This window comes from Amphiprion ocellaris, chromosome 15 (genome assembly GCF_022539595.1).
Source record: "Amphiprion ocellaris isolate individual 3 ecotype Okinawa chromosome 15, ASM2253959v1, whole genome shotgun sequence".
NCBI classification, from domain to species: Eukaryota; Metazoa; Chordata; class Actinopteri; family Pomacentridae; genus Amphiprion; species Amphiprion ocellaris.
The window spans coordinates 14,242,537-14,257,876 of record NC_072780.1 but is presented as its reverse complement, the minus strand read 5'-3'; the positions used below and the strand labels follow the sequence as shown (position 1 = coordinate 14,257,876).

Sequence of the window (15,340 nt, the reverse complement as noted above, 5' to 3'; positions counted from 1 at the left end):
ACTTCTGTGGGGGTAAAATTATAATATTTCCCTTCCATTATATCAGTAAGTGGTGCTGAACTAAATAGAGAGGGTATTATTTCCTTAAATTTAGTCACCGAATTGTCAGACAGACATCTACTGTAATGATATTTATTCTCAACTCCTATACAATCTATTGTTTTGAATTGAAATGTTATCATAAAATGGTCAGAAAGAAGAGGGTTCCGGGGAAATACTGTTAACTGTTCGATTTCTATGCCATAAGTCAGAACGAGGTCAAGGGTGTGATTAAAACTATGAGTTGGTTTATTTACATGTTGAGAAAACCCGATTGAGTCTAACATTGAATTAAAAGCAGTCGTAAGGCTGTCACTGTCCATGTCAACATGAATGTTAAAGTCACCCACAATAATGACTTTATCTGAGCTGAGCACTAAATCAGATAAAAAGTCTGAGAATTGAGATTAAAAACTCAGAGTAAGGAGCAGGAGGACGATATACAACAACAAATAAAACTGGTTTCTGAGCTTTTAAATCTGGATGAGAGAGACTGAGAGTGAGATTTTCAAATGAACTGTAACTAGGTTTAGGTCTCTGGTTCATTTTTAAGCTAGAGTGGTAGATTGCTGCCACTCCTCCTCCTCGGCCTGTGATTCGAGGAACGTGACAGTTAGTATGACTAGAAGGAGTTGATTCATTTAGACTAACATATTCTTCCTGCTGCAACCAGGTTTTATTCAAACAGAACAAATCAATCTGGTGATCAGTTATCAAATCATTTACTAACAGAGATTTAGACGAGAGAAGTCTAATATTTAACAGACCACATTTAATTGTCCTGTTTCTTCGCTCAGTTGAAATAGTGGTATTAATTTTTATTAGATTTTTGTGGTCACTATGTCTTTTGTTTATATTTGAATTGTTTAATTTATTGAATTTTGGGGGTCGGGGGACACACACAGTCTCAATAAAGCTAACTGAATTACTGGAGGGTGACAGCTGAGAGGAAACTGCAGAGAGGTGTGGAAGACTACAACTCTGCATCCTGGTCTGAACTCTGGGTTGTCATGCTTTAGGAGTTCTAATAAAATCAGCCATATTCCTAGAAATGAGAGCTGCACCAGCCAAAGTGGCATGGATGCCGTCTCTCCTAATCAGACCAGGTTTTCCCCAGAAAGAGCTCCAATTGTCTATAAAGCCAACATCGTTTGCAGTACACCACGTAGACACCCAGCGGCGAAACGACGAAATATGGCTAAACATATAGTCTGGTCAGATCTGGCAGGGGTCCAGAGAAAACTACGGAGTCCGACATGGTTTTGGCAAAGTTACACACTGATGCCACACTAACTTTGGTGACCTCCGATTGGCGTAACCGGGTGTCATTACCGCCGACATGATTAACAATCTTACTGTATTTACGATTATCTTTAGCCAGCAGTTTCAAATTTGCTTCTATGTCGCCCGCTCTGGCTCCTGGGAGGCATTTTACTACGGTCGCTGGTGTCGCTAGCTTCACGTTTCTGACTACGGAGCTGCCAATGATCAGAGTTGGTTTCTCAGCGGGTGTGTCGTTGAGTGGGGAGAAACGATTAGAAACGTGAAGCGGTTTGTGGTGTGCCGGGACAGCGGGCTTGAGTTTAGGACTACGTTTCCTACGAACTGTCACCCAGCTACCTTGACTTCCCGGCTGCTCGGGAGCTGCTTGGGGACGGCTAGCAGAAGCTACACTAGCAGATATACTATTGCGGTCCGCACCGGCTAAGGTGGCCTGGCTAACAGCTAGCGGGGTGTTTTCCATGGTGCGGAGCCGCGCTTCCAATTCAAAGAGCCTCGCCTCCAAAGCTGCAAAGAGACTGCATTTATTACAGGTTTCGTTATCACTAAAGGAGGCAGAGGAGTAACTAAACGTGACACACTAAGCAGGAAAGAGGAGAGGAAGAGGGAGAAGCCATGCTAACTGCTAAGTGCTAGGCTAGCGGACAGAGATAACAGATTAACTTAGAATTAAATACTGAGAAGGTGCTTGAAGAAAACGAGTGTATGTTAAGATTCAAATACTACCGCTACACACAGATTTAATGAATATCAAATTAGATGGTGTATAAGCTACAACAGTCACAGAACACAACACAGCGCTACAACAGGAAGTGACGCAATACGCTCACCGTAACGTCAGACGTCAGCAGTCATCCAAAAGTTGGAAAAAATCATCATAGTGTAGTATGTCGTCCAACAAGTGGAAAAAAAGGTGCCCAGGTAACTGAACTGGCTGAGAGGGTGACTCATAATCAGGACTGTGTCAGAGACATAGGTTCGATTCCATCATCCGTCGTAGTTCAGCATGTCACCCAAAATGTGGAAAGAAACATCATAGTTTTGTATGTCGTCCAAAATGTCACTAAACGTCATAATTTAGTTTGTTATCCAAAATGTTATTAAAACATCATAGTTTAGTATGTCATCTAAAATATCACTAAAACATTATAGTTTAGTATGTCGTCCAAAATATCACAAAAGCATTGTTTAGTATGTCGCCCAGAATGTGGAAAAAACATCATAGTTTAGTATGACGTTCAAAATGTCACAAAAACGTCATAGTTTAGTATGTCGTTGAAAATACCACTAAAACAACATAGTTTAGTATGTCATCCAAAATGTCATTAAAACGTCATAGTTTAGTATGTTGTCTAAAATATTAATAAAACGTCATAGTTTAGTATGCCATCAAAAATGTCACAAAAATTTCATAGCTTAGTATGGCGTCCAAAATATCTTAGTTTAGTATTTCGTCCAAAATATGGAAAAAAACATCATAGTTTAGTATGTCGTCCAAACTGTCACTAAACCATCACAATTTAGCATGTCGTCCAAAATGTCATTGAAACGTCATAGTTTAGCATGTGGTCCAACATGGGGTAAAAACGTCATAGTTTAGCATGTCATCCAATACGTCACTAAAACATCATAGTGTACAAAATTACAAAAAAGAGACACAAAACAACTACAAACAGATTCAAAACAACTGAAATTAGACACAACATGGCCACAATTACAATCAATATTACAAAAATAGACACAAACCAACTACAAAGAAGCATAAAATAACAACAATCAGACACAAAATGACTGCAATGAGAGAGAAAATTACTCAAAGTAGACACAAAACTACAATCAGTCATAAAATGACAATCAGAGAAAAAATGACTAAAAATGGACACAGAACAACTACAGTGTTACACAAAAAAACTACAGTGAGAGACAAATCATCTACAATGAGACACGGGCCAACTACAATGAGGAAATGACTAAGAACAAACACAAAACATTTACGACAGGCTAAATGACCACAAAGAACAGCAAAAAAAATCTACAATGAGACACAAAACAATTTCAAAGAGATGCAAAACATCTACAATCAAACACAAAATGACTACAATAAGAGGCAAAATGACTGAAAGAAATACAAAACTACAATTAGACACAAAAAAACGACAATGAGAGACTAAAGAGTTGCAAAACAACTACAATCAGACACAAAACAACAACTACAACAGGCAAAATGACCACAAACAGCCGCAAAAAAATCTACAATGACCAACTGATTAGATTTTGGCAGTGATGCAGCTTGTAGTCTGGATCCAGGGATTTGTTAAAGATTTCTGTATTATTGCGAGATAGCGGCACGGCATCACTGTAACTATGACAACAAGTGAACACTACGTCACATGATTGTGATCCTACTACAAATCAACCGCTGCGGACTTATCAGGACTTATCCATTGTAAATGATACAATGAACAATTGATTAAATTGTGGGGATGTTTCTGAGTCCCATCAATTCCCACGGCCCGCTACATATTGAGGTCACGCAATTCAGTATCCGTACATAATGTACACATGCATAACAGCCGCCTGTGCTCAGTGCAAGGTCATTTTTTTTCTTGGTACGCCTATATTAAATGATCATATTCTATGTTGCAGTGATTTTTGATTATCAACTACTAATAAAAAATGTTGCTTTTCTACAAAAATATGCCTTGCCCAAGTACTGCGCTCTCTGAGTGCTTTTCTAGTTGTTCATAGAATTTAATTGTACTAGTTCATATTGGCCTAGTTCACATTGGCATCTACTGTTTGCTCTTTTCACTGTGACGGATGTTCCAAATCTCTCTCTCTCTGCTGCATTGTCAGCCAAACCTGTCTCTCCGTCCCTTTTCTATTTCCCCTCATGTACACAATTATATTTTCATTCATATCGCCGCTCTTCTTTAATGCATCATAAATGCCCTCCCGGCCTAATCTCCCGCTGCGCTATGAAAGATTCAATCCACAGTACAACACAGATCATCCACTTAATCATAGTCTGAATGAACAAACTCACAGCAGGGCCCCAAACCCACTTTCAATACATCCTGCTTCTTTTCAGTACTCTCCTGTGACAGTGATCAAGCATCACCGACTCAAACAAGCCAAAACGCGACTCTCCGAGGATAACGAGAGGGGAAGTTGCCCCGTCACACATCCGACATGAAGGCTGTTTGTTTGCTTCCTGTGATCAATACTCCCAAAGAGGAACAAGCCAATATTAGACTTTCAAATTCAACCTTTTTTCTTCCTTACTCAGTTTGGCCTCTCTCTTTGTATTGCTTTTTCCCATGCTGCATTAGGAAACCAGCGTACAGTACAAGAGTCTTACTCTCCCACATACTTTCCATGCACTGCAGACTCTCTGGACCCTTATCTCCCAAGCATGATGAGCATTCCACACTGCCACTGTTGTGTGGACGCTTAATGACCCAGCAGCTTTAAAGCCCAGTGTGTGGCCACATCACTCAGCATACCAATGACTCAGATCTATAGCAGTATGCATCTAGACATATCCATCCCGGTCATGCATGCAGCGCCCACCTTGCTAACACGACACGATTGATTGATTTTCATTAGGAAATTATTCTCATTGCATAGATGATGGTGCTGATTTCACATGCAGAGCTGTCAGTCAGTGATGTTCTCCAGAGGAAGCAAATAAAACTTTACTACAGCCTCAAACTATCGATGCAGTTTTCCTTCTGCACAGGTTGGCGAGACATTAAATTGACTTGTTTGTTGATTAAATTAAATTAATTCCAACTACTTTTCACAGGAGGAAGAATTCTCTGCAGTTTCTCTCATTGTCAGTGATAATATCACAAGTCACTTTATGTTCAGTGCGGTTCCAGAATTGCGAAAATTGGGAACCTTCGATACAAAGTGATTGAAAAATAAGTGGCTTTCCTGCTGAGATGATTTATGTGCAAATACAACCATGCTGCTGTTTTTATGTGCAAAACATTTCACGTGTGAGACTCAGCTTGTACGAGGTGAAATGGATACAGCAAATGTATTGGGTAACAAGATGCAACAGAGTAATGATCTCGTGCAAACTCACTGACAACGCAATATCCCGAGGGAGAACTCGCAACCTTGTTCCCCTTGTGGCCTCTTTCTGGAGAATAAAAAAGAGCACTCGCATTTTATTGCACTTAGTTTTTCATCTAAAGGCAGGCAACAAAAGGAAAACGGGATTAGATCTTTTTGGCACAGCGCGGAAACCGAGCAGAAACAAACCAAGAGGCGATCTAAGCAAGTCAGGCCGGAGAGCAATACATCGATATGATTATTTATGGAGATGGCTTGAACAATTAAAGTGCCTCAGGTCTGTTGTGTGTCCAGGAATATGCTATGCATCATCAGACTGTTCCCCGTGTTCAATCACAGCACGAGGGTAAATATTTAATATTTAACAGAGTCTGCTTTCAGTTACGCAACTGGATATGAGCTTAAGTGAAAAGTGGCTGTTGGTGTGTGCTGAGAGGAGTTTGACTGCTGTCCAATATTCTTTCATAAAACAAATATCTGCCCATAAACTCAGCCTACATCCCATTCTGAAACACAATGTATCGTATCTCACATTATTTATATCCGTGAAATCAGACACATAGTGAATAGACATGGAGCAAACACTCAAGAGATGCCCTCTTTCTCAGCTATTTCACACATACGGTGCATATTTTTGTGATTACGTGGTCGCAGACTTAAATCAATAGTGGAGTTAAAAATAGAGGTGATATTTTATTCTAAAAAGCTGCTACACACTCTGCAACATGTACCATATACACTATAACCAGATGCAGTGGTGAATTATGTGCTACAATAAAAACCTATGTTGAGATATTTTCACATCATCTGCACTATTTTTAGGTTTGTCCCAGAAAATGTGAAACATCAGCAAACGTCTCATACAGGTTAAGTGCTTTGTTTATGGAAATGTACATTTCAAACACAAATACATTTTCTGCCATATAAAACATCGCTTGGTGTAAAAAGAAATTGCCACGGGCCCATAAGTCACAGCGTTCTGCAGTTAAGCGCTCTCCCAGGGGAACACTGCTTGTTTAGTTTAGTGTCTCCTGTCAGGCCAAGGTATTTCCCGCTGCTCCCCGAAGGCCCTGAATCAATCCGCCTGCTGGATTTGAAGGTGACATTCAGCCTCCCCTCCCCTCTGGTCTGGATCGAGCGACTGGGTTTCTTCCTCATCTGCACTGCTTGTCACCCAGCCCTGTCCCTTGGGAACAATGAAAGCGACAGAAACTGCAGTAGGAAAAAAATCCAACTTGAGCTATCATTCTGTGTGTTAGAAGGAGACAAAACATTGGGAAAATTATTCTTATTTTGTTTTGTTGAATCCCAACTTTCTATGCTGAAGGCTGTCCAAATGAGATTTTGTTATTCTAGCAGAGTGGTGGGGAGTATCCGGCCTATATGGTACAGCCTCGCGCAGTGGGACCCATCACTCCACACAGCAATCTAAACCTTCCTCCTGGGCAGGGTGGAAAGACCAGAGAGGGAGAACAGAATTGCTCCAGATTCCCCTTAAAAGTTCCTCCTTTTAATATTCTGTCTGAAACACCTAACACCCTTATCCACTCTCATCTGCACTGGCTGTCACTCACTAATGCCCATCTGTTTAAGATCTGTTCGTTCCGACTGCCAAACAGGAGAAATCGGAGGAGTGCCCACCTCGGGCTAGCCTTTTACTGCTTGCAGCGGGTTAATAATAAGTGTGATAACGATGATGATGCTAGTGTTGCTTTGCGGCCTCCCATGATGCTGTTTCTGAGAGAACAAGGCAACTAGGCAACAGCGAGCCCGGGGGAGCTGTTCTGAAGAGAAAACAAAGTTTAGCTCCGCTAATTTCAACTGGAAATAATGTGAACTCAAATGAACCGTGTCCGACAAGCCAGAGAGTGAGAGAGGTCTTTCTGGTTGATGTTCATTTAAGACATGCGGTGCAGCTAAATCAAGTCCCTAATGTGTTCACTCAATTGTGGCTCAAATCCCTGGTGCTAAAGGTGGTTGAAGAGGACGTAATCACAAACTGTCAGGTCCAGCAAAAACAAAGCTCCACATTCAGAGCTGGAGACTGAATTGAAACTCAAATGTCATAGAGAGTGATTCACCCGTGGACCCTTTTGATTGTGTGCACAATGATATGTATTCATTTCCATGGAGACTAAACAAACAGAGCGGTTGGTGTTCCTCTTTCCCGATACAGGAGAGTTTTACCTCTGCTGACCTGCCTATCAAAGCAACTAGACTATTCCAAAGAGGAAATTCATGCACTGGCAAGAAAAATATATTATTGACCATAAAACTCAACTGTACAGCATTTTTTTTGAAAGAAGCAGTTGTGTGTAATTGATTGAGGTTGATGCAGACGTAAAACAATGATGGCGTTGACAAATGAGCACTTGCGAAATAACAGCTTTTCAATCCAACTCCAGCTCACAGTTGAATGTTAAAAGTAGGCAGGTAGAGAGTTGTGAGAATGTAACCACTCTGCATAGACAATTTAAAAGCCCTCGTAAAAACAGGAACATTAAGCAAAGCAGGTCCAGATCCACGTCTGTCTCTCATCGACCTTCCTCTTCCTTTCCCCCGTTTGATCCACTTCTCCAGGGTGAAAAACGTCCTGACGTCGCTCTCTCCTGCAGCTCTCCCTTTATAAATTTCACCGTTTACATCGCTCTTTCTATCCATCTGTGACACATACAGTCTGCTATGCGAGAGCCGCCTGATACACAATCCAGAGACCATTATTCATAGCAAGCTGTCTCTTGTAAAACACCACAAGAACCTGTTCGATGCCTGGGCGCAATTAATTACAGAAGTCGGCAGATGAACACTCTAATGTGGTGTGTTTTTACCACTGCTGCTTCCTGCCCAGTGATGACTTGTGCAGAATTTTCACAGCGCTGCATTTGATGCCCGGTAAGGGTGTGATTATCGCAGTGAATGAGCTAATGCACATTTAACAAATGATGGTGTAACAACAGACAGCGAACCGTAGGCCCTCAGTAGAATGATCTGCTTCATCCAGTTGCGTTTCATGTCACCTTTGCACCTTAAACATATCTGTTTCCATTCTTTACACCGCCCCCCCACCCCCTCCAGTTAGACAAGCTGCAACAACTCCACACATGATTCTACTATAAAGGCCTGTAATGTGCTTCATATGTGATTTCAGACTGCAGTGGGTGAGCAGGGTAGTGTGTGTGCATGATTAGGAGGCACCTCTCTTGTTTTGCAGTGAGATTAGGTAATACAGAACATTTTATGGATGAAACACATATTGGAAGCAGCTGCTTTTCTCTAGCTGTTTGCATGCTGCCTTTTGTTGTGTGCTGACTATCAGGAAGTCCACCCCGGTGCCCAACAGCCCAATCGTTGCTACCTTCCAAGCTAATGAAAAAAAATCTACTTACCAGTACGCAGGCTTCAATCAGTTTGCGTGCACTGAGTGTTATTAAAAGTGACTTGTTTCAGGATGGCTGCAGTGTCAAGATACTGCAGGCGAGCACACGTGTTCTTTGTAAAATGATCGCTATTAATGTCTGCGTGTGTTTGAGAGAAAGGCAGAGAAATATGTCAACAGTCTAACAAACCCTACATATGGCTTTGCATGTATGTACTTACACTATGTTTCACATGGAACACATAATATGACCCCTGACCTCGCACATACTCAGTAGTCCGTTTCCTTTTCCTGACACCGGCACCTGGGTGCAGTTTTCCACTTTGCTCTTTTTCAGCCTGGGGGGAACTCTTGTTGTGTTTTTTGAGTTTGTGTCCGTGTTTGTGTGTGTACATGGACATGTGCACAATTAGTGTAGGCTGCTAGTGTCCGGTTGTGGAGGTGGTAACATGGTCACTAATTGGAGCTCATTAGTGTGAAACTTTTCAGAAGACTGAAAATGATAGAGGTATTTCTGTGTGAGTGTGGTAATGTGAATTTGTGAGTTTGCCTTGCTTTGCTGTCACGTGTTGCTTGTTGTTGGCTCACTAGATAGATAGATAGATAGATAGATAGATAGACAGACAGACAGACAGACAGATAGATAGATCGATAGATAGATAAATAGATAGACAGACAGACAGACAGACAGACAGACAGACAGACAGACAGACAGACAGACAGACAGACAGACAGACAGATAGAGAGATACAAAAACTTTTCGCAGAAAGACTAGACTTAGAGAATGTGCAAAATATAAATATATATTGTAGAAAAATACAGTGTACAAAGATTGAATGATGCAGAAAATCTATGATGTAATATTTACATTTACATTGTGCAAAATGACTTGCTTCCTGAGTGCAAAAAAATGGCTTGCATACCTAAAATATAAAAAAAGATAAATATCCATGTTATAGAAAAAAATACACACACACACACATATATATATTTAAAATGAATTTAGCTTTATACAGTCCTTGCAAACTGTATTAATGAACATTTTACCATTTTCTTCCTGACAAAAATAAATAATGAAACAATCCCAGATTTTTTAGAGCCCCAACTTTGAGTTGCTTCAGTTGAACCTGTCAAAAATCTTTTCCCTTTTCGGCTGACACACAAGAGAATGACTATTTAGAAGGGTGAGAAACATGCCATTCAGCTAAACTGTGACCACTAACTGAAAATAGAATATACACAAACACAGGTTGTGTGTTGAATGAGCTTCCTTGGTCAACTATTTCCAAACAAACTTTCCATTAGCTAAAGCTGGATTGCACTAGCTCTAAAGTGCCCAACCAATTTGTTGAACCAGTGTCAGCTAACATTGCCAACCTGCCCTCCTAACTTTTGTTTGCTAATCAGACAGAATACTGCAATATCACAAGGTGAAAAATCCACAACTGATAACACTGTGGCTCAAAGAGAGAACACTGAGAATACATGGACAGACAAGACAGGGAAGTGGCACAGCAGTGAGTCAGACCAGTTGACAGAAGTGGTAAAGATCCACAAATCGGTTGTATAGTAATTTACTTCCATGCCTGCTGCTCAGAGTAAACTCAGTAAGCAGCTCTTCTGCACCTGCAGGCAGGAGTGGATCACTATGGTATATGGGATGCTATGAACCTTTTTTGTGGCTATTTTACCTAATCCGAGAGGCTAAATGTGTAAAAAAAAATAAATAAATAAATAAATAAAAATAATAATAATAAGGGGAAAAATGTTTAAATTACAAATGTGTGTCTTTATAAGTTTTCTGCCTCATTTGAAACCAGGCGCTCATGATTATAGCAATCTGTTAAGCTGATCACCTTTTAGCAGGCCAACTCCAGCAGCTTCATCCAGTCGTGTGGGAAGACAAACTGCAAGACAACAATGTTGGTTTCATCAGAAGTGATGTTTTTCCAATAAAAATATTAGCTGAAAACAGGAAGGACATGCAGTTTAACTAAGGATAACTGTGGCTACATGCTCATCTATCTGTAGCTTGACATTGTTCACTTCTATTAAAATGGTAAGTGCTTGGAGACCAAAGCCAGACAGCCTGTGAAACAGGTAGAAAACAAAACATATATCACACTTTATCTAAATGTAATGAGATACGGTGGGAGGTGCAGGATGGCAAATTTCCGCCTCACTGAGACGGAGCGTTTACTGCTGTGCTACATCCAACAGCATTTGTGAAAGAGAAAATGATGATCGTCAATATGCAATTTTTCAAAGGCGGGCTGAACCAAATCGCCGAAGAAAGCATCTGGGTGAGATTTTCACACGGCATTAAGAAACCAACGTGTCTGCACATACAAATAAACACTTACTGGAGACTGAAACCCCTTTCATAGCTGAGTGCATAAACACAATCTGACAATCTGACACAGACACACATGCAGGACCACCTCAAGTGGATCTCGCTGAAATCTTTCGGAACATTATGCCCACCGTGAATTATGGTTTTTAATGTTTCATCTGTTCCCATTAGGCTATCCATCACACCGACGCTCACTTAGTCATGGGGCAGTTTCATCAAAGGAGGAGGGGAGAGGGTGAAGAGGGGAGGCATGAACATGAAACATGAAAAAGTAGAGGGATATAGCAAAAAAAAGGGGGGGGTGAGAGAAGCGACGGAATGGCAATAGGGTGAAGAAAATGGGGAAAAAGCATGCAGATAAGTGGTTGTAAACGAAGGGATTAAAGAAAGGGAGGGGGATGCTGATATGACCTGGAGGGAGATAAAATGTGAGGATAAAATGGATGAGCAGCAGTGCGGCAGCAGTGGTGGAGAGACGGAGCAGAGAGAGGAGTCATTTAGACAGATTGATGGTGATGAGGGAGGGCTCGAGATCCCTCCAATACTGATAACCACTCACGACAGCGCTGACTGACAAAATGGGGGCTGTGTGTGGTTCTGCGTTTTTTAAGCTTTTCTTTTTTCTCCCACTTCATTTATTCCTCGGATGGTCCCCTGGTACAATAGTGGCTCTGAAAAGTGCCCTTGACATCAGGTGGGGGAACCAAACAATATTAAAACGCAACACTGGGCTGTTTAGACTTGCATGATCTAAACCGGCAATTTTAGCTCCAGCCACTGAATACGATTACAGGTCACAGGTTGAACCCGAGTGGGTTCACATTTAGTGGTAGATAAATAAAAGGAGAGAAAATTTCCTTTTAAAGCAAGTAATGGTACGCTGAACTATGCAATTACGCATAAATGTGTCCTCTAATTCAAGCTCATTATGGCCTGTGCCATGAAATTGCCCCCTGCTCTTCTATCAAATGTGTTATTAACTGTCTTGTATCTTATCAGCACTGATTGAATATTGATTTACCTTTCTAACCCAATGCCTCCATCATATTAGACATTTTTTTATTCTATGGAAATCCTCCTTTTATAAGACAAGGTGCAATTAAAGCTTGGAGGTTTTCTTGTTTGAAGAAAAGTTCATGTCACAATTTTGTGGTTGTTTGCTATCAAGCGCACAAGGAAATTGTATTTTCACGCAGTCGTGGCTAGCAGTTTTACCTTTCTCTCAGCTGCTTTCCATACTTTGTTAATTCAGAAAGCCTTTTTACTTCATTATACAACTTTTGATTACTTTATCCCCATTATGCAACGCTGTGTCCACTGACCCGCATACAGCATGACTTTACTGCTGCATTCTAGGCCACCCAGGTTATATGGAGATCAACTCAGGTGGAGGTGTTGAAGTAAAACGTTTTCAGCAATATGGATCACTGGCCACAGAGGGTTTCAATCAACCATGCAGTATGAGAGGGAAAGACATGGCAACTCTGTCCAAAAATGTCATTGACAAATGCGCAGTGTGAGAGCTCCGAAGGTTGCGCGTTATTGGGAGAGGAGGGAGGAGTGACAAGGAATGAAAGAGTGGAAGATAAAGAGACGGATGAAGCCGGACATGAGGCAGAAGAGGGGAGATAACACAAATGAAGAAAAGTAGGAATGGAGAGAGGAAGGGTTCACCGAGTCCAAAAGAAGAAGAAGAAGTTGCTCAGGGTATGAGAGGACACAAAGTCACAGGTTACGGTTAAAGCTTGAAACTAAGAAGTCTTATCGTGCAAGATCAGCCTGAGGGATGAGGGGAGAATCTTTCACAGTGGAGTCTGGATGAGGGGAGGAGGAGGGAAAGATGGTGGGAACGTTACAGCTGGGCTGTTTCATAGAGATAGGCAAGGAGAGATAGATGAAAAACAGAGAAGATGCAGCAAGCCATATGTTGGTCCTAACCAATGTTCCCTGTAATTTTTCATGAGTCTGAGCAAACACAAACTCCCTGAGCGTCCCTTGGACCACTGTGAGCAACATCAGACGTGTGCACTGTGGTCACACCAGCATCACATCCATTCAAGTTACATGGTTCATTAAAAGAATCAAATTACAGCATTTACATTTCTGTTAAAACACTTTGTCAACAGGAGCCAGTTGAAGGCTGCAGTGATTTTAGTGACACTACAATGTATAAGAGTGAAGTTATTGAATATTTGTCTCTCTTTACTGTTGCAGTGGTTTTGCAAATTGCAGACGGACCCTGTTCACTCCATAGACACCAATGTTATTCCTGTAGCTTGAAAGACAGCTACTTTTGATAAAACTGGGCTTGTAGCACATTGTCTGCCTTGCAACAATGGGAAAGAGGCACCGTTTATGTTTTGACAACCTATATCTAACGAGTTATTGATGCTGGAAGTCTGAATCTGTGAATATCTTTCCAACTTTACTGAACTTGGGGCCACTACCACCTAAGGAGTGGTATATTTAATTTTGAAAAAAGCATTTAGCCATACTTGAAGCTTTAAGTGCTTTATTAACACGGAACTAAAAATTTTGTATTCTTTTATTATCACAGGTTCTGTCTGAAAAGAGGTGGCATCATTTTAAACAGTGAAATCAGACTAATAAAATGTAATGACCAACCAGTGAGTAATACTGGATTCTGCAAAAACTTAAACAACTTTTTTAAAAATCTAAATCTTATCTTAACACAGTTAATGTATTAACTTATTTTTGTGTGTATGCATGTATTTATTGATTTATTTAGTACTGTTAACATATCAGAGTTCTGAGTGAATTTTTCTTAAGATAGGCAAAGGCCATTTATTGATTACATATAGGCTGTTAAATGTTTATTAAAAACTAAAAAGCATTTAAAAAAAAAACAACTTAGGCATTTATTGAGTCACTAAAATACTGTAGAGTACAGACCACATCAGCATGATTATAAGCATCCTCTGGTAAATGAACAACCAGATACTGATGTCTCTCACCATATGGACTTCAGGAGATGACTGGGGGATGATAAACTGTGACCTACTGGTTGGGTTCTCTCTGTTCTCATGTTTCTTACATGTTTGTCCCCTGACAGCCGGGTCCTAATGTTTTTTGAGCAACACACCATACTATGACATTTTTACAATGATGGTTCTATTATGGAACCAGTTTGACATGTTCAGGTGTTCTTTGTGTGAAAACTCAGAGATTTCAGGTATCAGAAGGTGGTTTTCAACTTTCTTTGTTAACTTTCTGCTTCAACTTTAAATTAAATTTCCTTCACTAACCCAGCCCTCTGGACTTCCAGTAAGCTGTGTTCCTATTGGCTGTCCAGGTGGCTGCTTGGTGTTATCAGGAACACCTGAGCAGCTTGGTGTTATCAGGAACACCTGAGCAGCTCAGTGTCTTCCTGCTTTATTTAGCTGCAGACAAACATTTCCTCTGCTTCTCTTCACCACTGTTTGGTGAATGCTTTAGTTTGTTCTTTAGGCGTTGGCTTGCAGCTTCCAGCAGTAAAATCGTCTTTAATGTGTTTCTTGGTGTGTTTTAGGGCTTTGTACTGGATAGTTGTCTTGGTAAATGAGGTTCTTTAGCCACAGTTAGCACATGGTGCTGATGTATGCAGTGATTAGTGGATTTGGTGCAGCTGAGTTGTGTCTTTATCTTGGCTGTAGTGAGTCTTCAGAGGTTTTTGGTCAGACACATTCTGTATTCTTGTTTGTGAATCAGCGTTGGTTGTCCAGAAGGTAAGAGTTCCTGTCCTGATTCTCTGTTCTCACAGGTTCTCTGGTAGGCTGCAGGAGACTTTAGCGTTTGGGTTGTAGTAGTTTGGTTTTTGTATGGTTTCATTTGGACGACTATCTTGAGGCCCCTCCATGTGGTTTAGTGAGGTTTTCTGGAACAGTTCTACAAAGCAACCTGCAGCAGAAGAGACTTTAAGAGTTTTTAGAAAGTTCTGGAGACCAGACTTTAGAGCAGCAGACACATTTGTCAGCAGTTTGAGCAGGAGAAGGTGAGCTTCAGAGTAGAAATGAGACGGAAACCTTCTTGACCCATGTGGTGAGGTCTTGTACCAAGAGTTTGAGCAGGTTGTGAAGAGTCTGTAGTTCTTTGGTCTAAAAGCACAAGAAGAGTCGACTCAATAAAGGAGAAAACGGGAGATATTGTTGGTTCTTCTGTCGCTCTGCAGTTTCTTTAGACTGCATATCAAGTTTATATTTTAAATGATT

General features: G+C 40.8%; 1 long non-coding RNA gene across 1 annotated transcript in view; it reads right to left on the bottom strand.

Annotated features, from left to right (window-relative positions):
* Nucleotides 1-9,007: 9,007 nt before the first annotated feature.
* The window catches only part of LOC129350749 (uncharacterized), a 35,082-nt gene continuing 28,749 nt past the window's right edge, over nucleotides 9,008-15,340 (bottom strand). Inside the window, exon 3 of the long non-coding RNA XR_008604245.1 lies at nucleotides 9,008-10,686. This is a non-coding gene — a long non-coding RNA (uncharacterized LOC129350749). The remainder of the gene's footprint in view (nucleotides 10,687-15,340) is intronic.